General features: G+C 31.5%; 1 pseudogene; it reads right to left on the bottom strand.

Annotated features, from left to right (window-relative positions):
* LOC143389802 (lysine-specific demethylase 5B-like) overlaps positions 1-5,328 on the bottom strand; it is a 72,350-nt pseudogene extending 67,022 nt beyond the window's left edge.
* Positions 5,329-12,986: the final 7,658 nt, after the last annotated feature.

Genomic DNA, 12,986 nt, shown 5'->3' with positions numbered 1-12,986 from the left:
TATTTATTTTTACTTGAGAGTTTTCACTTTATTTTTCTACTCTATTTACTTTATTTTTCAACTCTACTCTGTTGGTATGATAGGGAAATAGCACATTTCTTTCCTACAAAAAAACTAAAAATAAAAATTAAAAAAATTCAAAACAGATAAACTATACACACCCCAAAAATAGGACCCCTGTGAAACAGAAGTTTTTATTTGAGAAAGAAGATAAAGACATATCTGGCAAAATGGATCTGTAAATTGTTCCTAAGAACTGGCCAAGGAGTGGATCTGGCCAGATAATAGTAACTCAAAGTAATTGCAAATGAGCACTCTAATTCACTGCTGATTCAAGGTCTAAACTACTAAGGTCCTGTTAGGATTATAAGCGTTTAGTCTTCAGTATAGGGTCTATATATATTAGATTACATGAGACAGTGTAAAGTATGGTTATTTAGAATTTTTCTTCCCTATACAATTTGCACAAGACAGGTGTAGGAATAAGTATGTCTGCCTTGTAATCCAAGGCTCCTTTTGTTAATGGATGGCAGAGTGAGCAGAAGAGATCAAATATATAGGGTATTGTTGCACTTGCTAATTGAGTCAGTCCAAATTTAATATTGACTTATAGAGAGATTCAGGGTAATCTTTAAATATGATTTTAATCAAGTATTACCAACAATTTAGCTTTACCTTAGTACTGAATTACAAGCTTCAGAGTAAACCAAATTTCATTGATGAAACTATAAATGGTTTCCCTCTGTGTTTAAATACATATATTTACATCCTCAACAATTCACTGGGCATTGAGTTAGAGCTCTGTTTAATGCAAAATCTGGTCATGTGAAAAATATGGGCACTGAAGTGGAAAATATTTTGCATTATCCTATGCCAGTGTTGCCCTTTCTGTCAAGTTACACATGCGCGTGTCCACAATGAGAGCAATATTTACAAGCCACATTTTACATAATTCTGGAGACTGACTATCTACTCTTCCACTGAGGAGAATTCCCTTGGCACGCCCGCTTGCCATTTCGTCCTGCTGGTTCGTTTGTTCTATTGTACATCCTGCAGCATCTTTGCCCGATGTAGCTGAAGCAGAGTCATCCATCATTGCAATCACAGGAACTGAGGGCCTTATGGACTGGGAGTAAATTATGAAGCTATGAGGAAGATGATCATTTTTGTAGAAACAGCTATTTTATGTTTCTGTTCTCCACACCATCTTTCCTTTCTTGTTTGGGATAATGAAAGAGTAAAAGCCACAGGGCCAGTTTTTGTCCTTTGGATTCACGCTGAAGAAAGAAAATACAATCAATAAAAATGCACTTAACGAGCCTAAGATTGACTAGTTTTTTTTTTATTGTTTATTTTGAATTTCAGATGTGATTCTCTGTTGACCTGCTGTTAATATTCTGTAGCTGCAGATTTCCCAGATTTTAATACATTATAAATGGATAAACTTCACCATGTGGGATGATTTAAAGTAACTGATTTACCACCCAGGCTGGGCACTACAAAGGGAAAGTTGTCAATTATCTTTGTGAATTTCAGTCATGTTCAGTCAAACTAGATAGCATTCCCTTTCTCCCTCTTATCCCTCCCCTTCTCCTACAGTGGAAGCATCAATTAATGGCTGGAAACATAATCTAAATTCATAAGTTACTTGGAAACTTACCATTTTGCTTCTTACAATTTACATAAGCCTTTATTTTAAACTAGTAAATTTAGAATCAGTTTAACATTCATAATATGGGGAAGATATGCCTAGGTAATCTAAAAAAAAAGTGATTTACTTCCCAAATATTCTTAAAGAAAATTGAAATTGAGGATTTAATCATAAAATTTAAATAGTTCTAGTGCATGTTCAATGGGACTAATATTTATTTGTTCTATCTTCAGTTATTCTACAGTTCTACAGTTTGATATTATAAAATATACCTATATTGATTTGCTGAGTTTCTCACAGATCATTGGCTATTTCTTTTTCTTTCTTTATTGGTGCATCATAATTCTACACAATAGTGGGTTTTGTTGTTACATATTCACACATTAACATGATAAAATAATATAATTTGGCGAAAATCATTCCCCAGTATTTCTCCTTTCCCTCACCTTCTTTCTGACCCTGGTCCCTCTCCTCTACTGATCTCTGATTTTCCTAAGATTCCTCTACACAACTTTATATTTTTCCTCTCTAGCTTCCACATATTAGAGAGAACATGAGACCTTGACTTTCTGAGTTTGTTTTATTTTGTTTAACATAATATTCTAAGTTCAATCCATTTTCCTGAAAAATGGCATTATTTCCTGTGCTTTCGGGCCTCCTAATGAAAAAGTGTGACCTATGTATGTAAGTTGGAATATTTACCATCTATTTTTTTCTAGAGTTTGCTTAATTTCTGATCTCATTCCTAAGGCTTTGATCTGTTTTGAGTTTATTTTTGTGAAGGCTAAGATACAAGAATGTAGTCTCAATATTTTACACACAGGTAACCAGTTTTCCCAGCATCATTTTGTTAAAAAGTCTCTTTTCTCCAGTGTATGTTTCTAGTACCTTTTTTAAGGATCAGACCCTATCTGTGGATTTCTCTGTGTTCTGTTCTGTACCATTGGTCTATATGTCTGACTTTATGTCAGTTTGATGCAGTTTTTGTTAATACAGCTCTGTTGTATTATTTGAAGTCAGATATCATGATGCCTCCAGCACAACTTTTTGGCTTAGAATTGCTTTGGCTATTCTGAGTCATTTATTCTTCCAAATTAATTTTATGACTTTTTTTTAGTTCTGTAAAGAATGCCATTTGTATTTTGAACATTGACTCTGTACATTGAATTTGTACATTGCTTTAAGGAGACTGGCCCTGTAAAAAAATACTAACTCTGCCTATCCATGAACATGGAGGTCTTGGAAGTCTTTTCATTTTCTTGTGTCTTCTTCAATTTCTTTCTTTAGTGTTCTACAGCTTTCATTGTGGAGGTCTTTCACCTATTTGATCAGGTACTTTTTCTTTGAGTGTATTGTGAAAGGGATTTTTTTTACTACTTTCTTAGCAGATTCATTATTTGTTTATAGGAAAGCTACTGATTTTTGTATATTAATTGTGTAAACTTCTTCTTTGCTAAATTTGTTTATTAGTTCAAGTAATCTTCTGTGGATATTATGGATCTTTTAAGTATAGAATCACATCAGCTGTAAACTTTGATATTTGATTTCTTCTTTTCCTATGTTAATCCCTTTTATTTCCTTCTCTTACCTAATCACTCTGACTAGAATTTCAAGTACTATATTGAACAGGTGACAGTAGACATAATTGTATTGTTCTGGATATTAAAGGAAATACTTTCATCTTTCCCCCATTCACTATGGCTTTGCTTTGGGTTTGTCATATACAATTTTTATGATTTTAGATAATTTTTTCTCTCCCTACTTTCTTCAGTGTTTTTGTTATAAATGGATAGTGATTTTTTTGCTTTCTCTGCATTTTTGAGATGACTACAGGATTTTTTCCCTTCATTCTATTTATATGGTGAATTACATTTATTAATTTGCATATTTTAAACCATTGTTACATTCCTGGGATAAAACTATCTAGGTTACAATGTGCAATCATCTTACCATATGTGTTGAATATGATTTGCTAATAGCCTATTAGGCACTTTGTATCTAAGTTGATCAGGAATATTGTTCTATAGCTTTCTTTCCTTGATGTGTCCTTATCTGGTTTCAGTTTGAGGGCAACACTGGTTTCATGGAATGAATTTGAAAGTGTTTCATCACTTTCTATTTCATGTAATAATTTGAGGAGCATTTGCATGAGTCTTTCTTTAAATATCTAGTAGAGGCTATTTTCTTATTGAAGAGTTAGTACTTTTATCACAAATATTATTTTCTTAATAATTATTTTTCAAATTAAGAAGTGATTATTTTTTATTAGAGAAGCTAAATAGCCTCACTTTGAAGACTTATTTTTTCTTTAATATAAATAATATGCTGACTCTTCATTATAGTTGCTGTGAAATAGTCTAAACCATAACAGTATGCTATATGTAAGTCAACAATGCAAAAAATAAAATATAATACAAGAAATAAAAATACAATGTTTTAAATTTGGAAGGTATGTTGTTGTATGGACAATAAAACATTAAAGGAAACATTTTAATTGAATGTTAAATACTGGGAAGAGACTCTATCAATGTTACATCTGGTTGTTGTATATGAGAGATAAATATTTAACACAAATTAAGCTAGCATTTTTGAAACAAATATTTACCTTTTATTTTAGGTGACCACACTCCACATACATTTTGTACTATAGTTACTGACTGTTTATGCAAAATGCAACAAACACAGTAGTAATAAAGCATGAATGTTGGAAACAAAGTAAGCTTTCTTTGTATAGGAAAAAGTGTGTGTGTGTGTGTGTGTGTGTGTGTATACACACACACACACATATATATGACATTAAAGTAAATACATATATGATTTGTAGCAGAGCAAGATAATCTTACTATATATGAATGAAAATTTTACCAAGACAAACCAAAGGCACGAAAAGGTAGACATGGTAACTTTATTTTAAACTATTTATTGGCTTCAGCTGCTATGTTTTTGATGCAACAAGTTTGTTTCTTCTACTCTATTGGCCACAGACTATGCTCAATTTTCCACTAAGAAACAGAATGTTCACTATCCCCAAAGAATATGCACATGCATTACCTGTCTTACAAAGTTAGTAAAATTATTAAAGGGTTAGTCTATGTAAAAAAAATAATAATTAAATTCGTACATTTTAAGCTAAAGTTTGAAAGCTTAGGCATTTAGAAATACAGGAATTATAGAAACATTAACTAAATATAGATGATTCCTGAAACTCTCTTAAATATTGTATCCATCATTTTCAGTTTTGTGGAGAAGGGTATTCATCCAAGGGTATACTTTAAAAATTTTTCTACAATGAGCAATAGACCAATTCTGCCCTCAATAGACCTAGGTTCTAGGATTTCACATGTCTTTGCAATGCAATACTCTGATTCCCATTTCAAAGACAGATTTATAGGCATGTATGTAACCTAAGTTGTTCAAATTTCACATGAACATCCTAAACTTGATTAAATTCACATGGTTTTCTGTGTGAGATATAAAACAGCTTTAGAAGTTCCACCTCCTTGTGTCTGTTTTTTCTAAAATATAAGTAGCACAATCCAGTTAGTGGCCTCTGATTTCAATTACCCATAACCACCACCTCTCAGGACAAACATGAGTCTCCATAAAGGTTGACATGGTTAAGAAAACTCATTCAAACTATAGATGACCCAGAACTGGCCTAAATTTACCTGACCCATCCCCACTTTGAGCAAACCTGAATGGAATTTCCTTTGACATTGATAAAATTAATCTACTTTTCAGACTGTTTTCCCCTGTCTTTTACCAAATTCATATTTGATTAATGTAAACATGTTAAGACATATTTTATGGAGAATATCCAAAGAATGAAAAGATTATATACTTTATCCCCTCTGCCCACTTAGGATCACTACTTTATTCTAAAGTTAATTTAGTTAGAGTCAAAAAGTCTTACAATGTTTTAAATTAATCATAATAAATGTTTATGAGAATTATTCTAAAATAAGGTAAATCTAGATATACAATTATATTTTGATGCAAAGATAATAAGACTGCACAAATTAGAATTTCAAAGCTATAATTCTAAATGCTTATGGGAAAAAAGTATTACTTTTATTATCACAAGTAGTATTACATAACACATTATATATTGTATAGCAAGATTAATGATAAAATTTCCAGACTTACCAAAAGATATTGAATGTACTCAGTCAAAGTCTCAGCAACTTTTCTGGTGTTTTTAACTGCTCTGTTGTAAATAAAAGTTGTAGCACCATGGTTCCAGTCTACTACAATTACATTAATATCTTCTTTATGCAATAAACTCCTTACAAAATTTGAAAGCCATGATGGGGTGGAGCCCATTGGTCTGTATCCAAGAATCAGCCAGACTGTTTTCTTTTGTGTGTTGAAATTAACATTGAGTGAGTTATTGAGCCCTAAAAGTGGCTCAGCACAGTTCAGCTTGTTCCTTGTATACATCATCAGAACTATCTTTAATCTGGGAATAAACAAATCTTTTCAGGAATCCTTTACACTTAGATGAGAGAATTCAATGCATGGTCTTTTATTCTCTGAAATTAAAATTAAAAAAGTCAATCAAGCTGAGAACTTAGATATTATTGGATTCTTGATGCTGTTATAAAGAACAGAGTTGAATATGAGGGTTGGGGGATTTCAAAATTTTCTTAGCAATCAAATATAATTCACTAATCAACTGCACTGTTCAAAGTAATGCACTGATCAGGCAAAAAAATATAATTTCTAAACTAGAAATAATAAAAAAGTTACAATAGAAAATATAAATAAATACGATTGGTTAAAAATCATGAGTTGTTTATCTGTATAAAATAGGAAATTATAGCAATGTTTGTGACTAAAGTCATGAATATTGCTAATAAAGAAGTGATGAGCCCACCACCAATAAGATAGATAAATTGATTTTGAATTATGAACTTTAACAATAGCTTTATAGAATAGTACTTATATATGAATAATAAGCTTTAGGTAAAAAGACATTTTACTTGACCAGTTCTCTAATGAATATGAATAAAAACAAGATAACATTTTCTATCAAATAAAAATAGACAAATCTTCCTATACCATTGATAAGGGTAAATACCAAATGACTGATAAACACAGTGAGAACATATAAAATGACACACTCTTTGAAAAATTTATATTTATGTGTGTATCTCCATATGTGTGCACCACACACTTATTCTTGGCACAAAATTATAAATCACTTTAAATGTCATTATGAAACCATATGTGTTCTCTCTCTCTCTCTCTCTCCCTCTCTCTTTCTCTTTCTTTTTCTCTCCCTTTATAATTCCCAGAAGAAACCAAGGCAGAAAATAAAATAACTAAGAAAGATTAAAAATGCTCATTGCCACATAGTAAAACAACAGCCACTTTTTATTTTCTCTTTCATTGATTTTCAGAATTGTAACTCTTTTCACAACATAATCCCAAAGTTTTTTTTCCAAATAAACTTTTAATGAGAATGTGTGCTTATATTCCTTCTTGAACATTAACTCTATAATATTTGGAAGAGAATTGGTCAATATATATGAAATATTCACAAATGTGTTAGTATATTTTATCTCAGCAAATCTACTTCTAAGAATCTATCAGGAAAAAAAACAAAAAGAAATGAACTAACAAATATTATTTTATTACTGGACATATATATTTTATAATAATCTTAATTGTGAATATATATTTGCAATATTGTCATAATCACTGAGGTACAGTAAAAGGAGAAAGACATTGAAGGAGAAGCAAGTTATACATTCAATTCCCAGGCAAAAAAACTAAGGTATCCTTGGAAAGTTAAAACCTTGATTCTTTATATGTTTTAAATACTAGAGAATGAGGAAGTAAGAGAAGAAATAGATTGAATCATAGTGCCTATGAATGCTTGCTACACTGTTCAAGTTGTGTAAGAAATTCTGTACCTCCACCTTATCTTATCAGCAGAACTTGGACAAGGGCCCAATGCAATCAATGAATCCAAACTGCTGACCCACTCCAACTCTAGGTAGCTGTTACATGGCCCTAGAATGAATAATGGGGAATTATTCAGTAGGATTACTGTGAAAAAAAAAATAAAGGAAAGAAATTATCATCCAAAACCACCAGCAGAGAAATATATTATTTATTACCAGATGTACAAATAATTGCAGAAATAATTTCTATAGAGATAGCATCCCCATTGGAATGCGAAGAAAAATATCATTTCAGAAACACAAAGCAGAAAGCCATTAAGAGAAAATTAACTGAGGTTAAAAAAGAAAAAAAAAACACAGCATCACATGGAGAACAGAATAATGAAATATTCTAGTTTATGAAAGTAAAACGAAGCAATTGCAGAATTAAAATTCACATTGTAAATGTCATAACAAACATGGAACTCTCTTATAGCAAGAAATAAAACAAGAAAAAATTAAAATTATGAAGGGAAACATACATACAAGAGAAAGAAAGATGATTCAAATTTTAAAATGTTGTTGTTCCATGGGCTGGGGCATTGGGGAGGGGGTGGGTAGAAACTACAAAAATTAAGGGAATTGCATACCAGGAGTTGCAAACTGAGAAGGTTCACTACAATGCAGAGAAAGTCAGTTAATCAGACACACCAAGAGGTTTCCTAGAAATTCGTTTGGAGTTCCATGAAAGAGAGATATATCCTAAAAATAGTAAGGCAGAAAATATAGGTTGCAAACAGAGGAATGAAGTAATGATGACTTCATGTTTTCCTTTAAATGAATACATCAGACAGACAAAAGTTATAAGTGGAAAGTTTGGGGCCTTAGAAGTCTATGTCTTTCTAGAGGACTCTACGAAAAATAATACAGCACACTTTCTGAATCATCATTGTTACTTAAAAATGTTAGATTTATTGGAGATAAGATCGACAGAATTTCACAGTATGAAAAAGATTGAAAGTGAATGTGCAAATAAGGTGAACACTGATTTAGGTTGAATGTTACAAAATTGGATAAAACAGAAAAGCAATAACAAAAGTTATTTCTGTATGTCCAAATTAAACTAATAAGACAGAAGCATATATTAAAAGGAGTATAGAGGAAGTGGGCTTGGTGCAAAAAGTTCTTAATAGAGGAGGAATTTGTAAAAATTCAAAATTTTTAACTGTAGAAATAGAAAAATAGGGTATTAAAAAATATTGAAAACCCAAATGTCAACTGCTATGCTATGCAAAACATAACACATAAATTTCTAAATATAAAAATATTTAGAATATAAATTAAATATTTAATCATATAACAGTATATATATATGTATATATATATGTATATATATATATATGTATATATATATATATACAAAATATACAAAATATACAAAAATAAAAGAAAATTTGAAAATTGAAGTAATGAAACTAGAAAGCATAAGACAATGTTAAAGTTACACTAGAGAAAAATATATGATATGTAAATAGACATGTAACTGTAAAGTTGGCCTATTAAAAAATAATCAATTTCAGCTTTTGTAAAAATAAATAAATAAATAAGAATAACACATCTAGAATAAGAACACAGGGCTGGGGTCGTGGCTTAGTGGTAAGAGTGCTTGCCTAGCATGCATGGCGTTGCATGTATGAGGTGCTAGGTTTGTTCCCCAGCACCACATAAAAAAATCAAAGAAACAAAATAAAGATATTGTATCCATCTACAACTAAAAATATTTTAAAAATAAATAAGAACATAAATGGACAGATAAGTATATTCCTCACAAAAGGGGCATAGGTAGCTTTGTTAGAGCACAATGATGGCTCCAATTCATCACCCTTTCCCAAGTCTGGGCCATTTACTGTGTCACTTTGAGGTATTCTCTCATTTAAGTGGGGTGATTTGCCCCAAACCCACAATGAAGAAACAAAAATAGGACTTTCTTTGACAAATAGTACCTTAGGAGACTTGAAGGAAGCAGAGGCTTGAAATGGACTTGTACCAGGCGACTGGTCTGTCCAGCTAGAAGATGAGACATGTGTGGAAAAGTTTATTTCCTCAGTTGTGCTAGCCCCTAGTCAGTCCAGATGATGGCCACTCAACAGTCAGACATGCTGGTGATCACAACCAAAAGCAAGAATAATAATTGTTCCTTATTATGTTCACTGAGTCCACAGGTGAGACTAATGGATTCACATCAAGTGCCACTAAGGATGTTAGCATTTACTTTGTTTTGGCTTTATTTTTGCCTGATTATAATATTGTAGGAAAGAGAGTGAAAACAAGAGATACCAAATAATACAAAAGAGTTAACATAGTGTATTGTTAGACTTAAAGAACATTAAATTGATTTAATTCTAGATCTTTGGAGTAGAAAGAAGAATAAAATTCTAGGCATCAAAAATATATCAGAATCCTCATAAAATTATCCTTAACAATTAGGTATAAATTGAAATATTCCCAAACAAGCTGGAAGCTCCTTTACTTACTAGACTTGTCCTATAAGAAATGCTGATGCATCTTTCAAATTGAAATAAAAGTCCACTAGACAGTAATTTGAAGTCATGAAAATATAAAGTTCTCCAGTAAAGACAAAACACACAACAAATACAGAAAACAATACTATCATAATTTTGGTTTATAACTTTACTTTTCTGTAAAAGCATGTCAGTATGAAAATCAACTAAACATAAGAAAAGGTAATAATGTAGGAAATGAGGAACAAAAAAGGATTTAAAAGACAAATGAATAGAAATAACTGTAACTGCATGTTCAAGGGTAGACAATGTATAAAGACAAAAGTTTTGTCATCAGTAACATTAAGTAGGGTGGAGTGGAACTTTAGAGAGGTAGTATTTTCATGGGATTAAATTTAAGTTAGTATCAGTTTAAGTTGGATTGGTATAATTTTAGTATGTTATTTGTGGTCTCCATGGTAACCTCATAAAAACTATCTATAGGATTTATAAGAAAGGGAATGAGACTAAAAGCATGTCAGTATGAAAGTCAACTAAACCCAACAAAAGGCACTGATGTAGGAAATGAGGAACAAAAAATACTTGAAGACATGTAGAAAACTAATGACAAAAGAGTAGATCACCGCAGGTGAATGTAGATGTATTGAAACCCCTAATCTAAAGGTGTACATTGACAGAATGGGAAACAAACAAACAAAACAAAACAAAACAAAGAATCCAGCCTCCAACTATATTCTATCTATAACAGACTCATTTTGTCAAAAGATGAAAAAAAATATTCAATTCAAAAGAGAGTAGAAATGCTACACTAATACCAGACAAAATTGCTTTAAATTAAAAATTGTTAAAAGATTAGGAAAAACACTATAAAGCTTAAACAATAAAACCTCCAAAAAAACAGAAATAGAAAACTGTATTAGATTGGATTTAGCACTGATTCCCTGATTACTCAAAGAATACCAAAAAGATTTTAAAAAGCACAAGCAATGAAAGCAAAAATAGATAAGTTTAGTTTTATCAAAATTAAAAGCTTTTGTGCATTAAAGGACAGAATCAACAAAGTGAAAAGACAACCCACAGAATGGGAAAATATATTCATCAAAAAGCAGATAATTTTCAGATGAATACCACAATGTAACAAATAAAAATCAAACACTCAATTTAAAAAAATAAATGGGCAGAGGAGTAGGATAGACATATCAATGAGGAAAAGTAAATGGTAAATAAACTGATTTAAAAAATACTAAATTTAAGAAAATTAAATTAAAACCATAATTGAATATCACTTCCAACTCTTTAGAACCTCTACTGTTTTTTAAAACATCAAAAAATACAACTATTGATGAAGATATGGAAAAATGGAATTCTTGTGCATTGATGGTGGGAATGCAAAATGGTACCACTGCTGTGGAAACAATATGATGTCTTCTCAAAAAAAAAATTAAATAGAATTACACAATGTGTTCCCTGAAAGAAGAGAAACAAATCCAGTGATTCCATTCTTAGGTAAATAACCAAATAATTGAAGGCTGAGGCTTATGGCAGTATTATTTACAATAGCTAAAGAGTGGAAACAACCTACATACCCATCAATAAATTAATGGATTAGCGAAATCTCTAATATACAATGGAATGTTATTCAACCTTAAAAAGGAAGAAAATTTTACACGTTACAATATGGGAAAACCTTGACTAGATATGATACAGTGAAAATACAAAAGTCAAAAATAGATCAAATATTCTATGGTTCCACTTACATGATCAACCTAGTTTCAATGACCAAAATAGTTGATTTCAGAGAGAACGTAGAATGGTGGTTACCAGAGGCTGAACAGAAAGCGGTAAAGGGGAGTTAATGTTTCAAAGGAACATTGTTTCAGTTTGGGAAGGAGAAAAAGTTCTGGAGATGGTTAGTGATGATGGTTACATGACAATATTTTTATACTTAATGCCACAGAATTATACACTTGAAATGGCTAAAATGTAAATTTTTATGTGTTTTACCTCAATTAAGAACAAAAATAAATAGATAAGTAAATGCTTTACAGAATCCAATTCCTGTCATGATGGATATCCATTGCAGATATTTCTCTAAAAAAAGAACACTGGATAAGAATTGGAACAAATAAGTTTAAAATTTGACAACAACAATCACAGGAATGTGTTCCCTGAAAGAAGAGAAACAAATTATTTGAATCCTATAATCTAATATCTTTCTGCTAGGAGGTCCTTTCTTGACTGCAGTGTAGGAAGGGTGAATCCAGTTAGAGCATGGCGATCTTGCTAACATAGGAGAAAGCTGGAGTTTGGCCATTGAAGTTTGAACAGCAGAATGCTAGAGAGGAAGAAGCCATGAAGAAGAAGAGCTTTGAAATTTATAGGGCAGTTTCTTTGTGTCTGTTGCTGTATACAAACCTACACATGCATAGAATAAAGCCCAAGGAGCTACAAGCTGAACAACTCCAGAGGTCATGCAGGGAAAGAAGACACTAATGTCTCAACTAGATAGAGTAGAAGGACATTAGTGAAAACATATCCATCCTCTAGAGACCCCAGAAAGTCAGACATTAGTTGCCATGCTGCTAAACCACATATAAAGTAAAAGATAACTTTGACAAGCCCTTTCGCCCTCTCATGTTTTCAACTCTACTTGCTTTGATTCAGTCTCATTTAATGGCAGGAAGCAGAATATGTGTATGAATTGAGAGAAAACATTAACGATTTTGAGTGAAGCCAGGATTTCTCAAATAAGAAACTGCAAGAATGAAACAAAAAAGAAACAAGTGATATATTGGACCTTCTCATAATGAAACCGATTTGCTCCTCAAATAACAGTGTCAAGGATACAAACATGCAGACCTGCAATATGTATATCTGACAAGTACTTGGGCTCAAAAGATTTGTGTGTGTGAGTGTGTGTAGAAT

Source organism: Callospermophilus lateralis, unplaced genomic scaffold (assembly GCF_048772815.1).
Source record: "Callospermophilus lateralis isolate mCalLat2 unplaced genomic scaffold, mCalLat2.hap1 Scaffold_65, whole genome shotgun sequence".
In the NCBI taxonomy this organism is placed as follows: domain Eukaryota; kingdom Metazoa; phylum Chordata; class Mammalia; order Rodentia; family Sciuridae; genus Callospermophilus; species Callospermophilus lateralis.
This window is presented reverse-complemented; position numbering and strand designations above follow the sequence as displayed.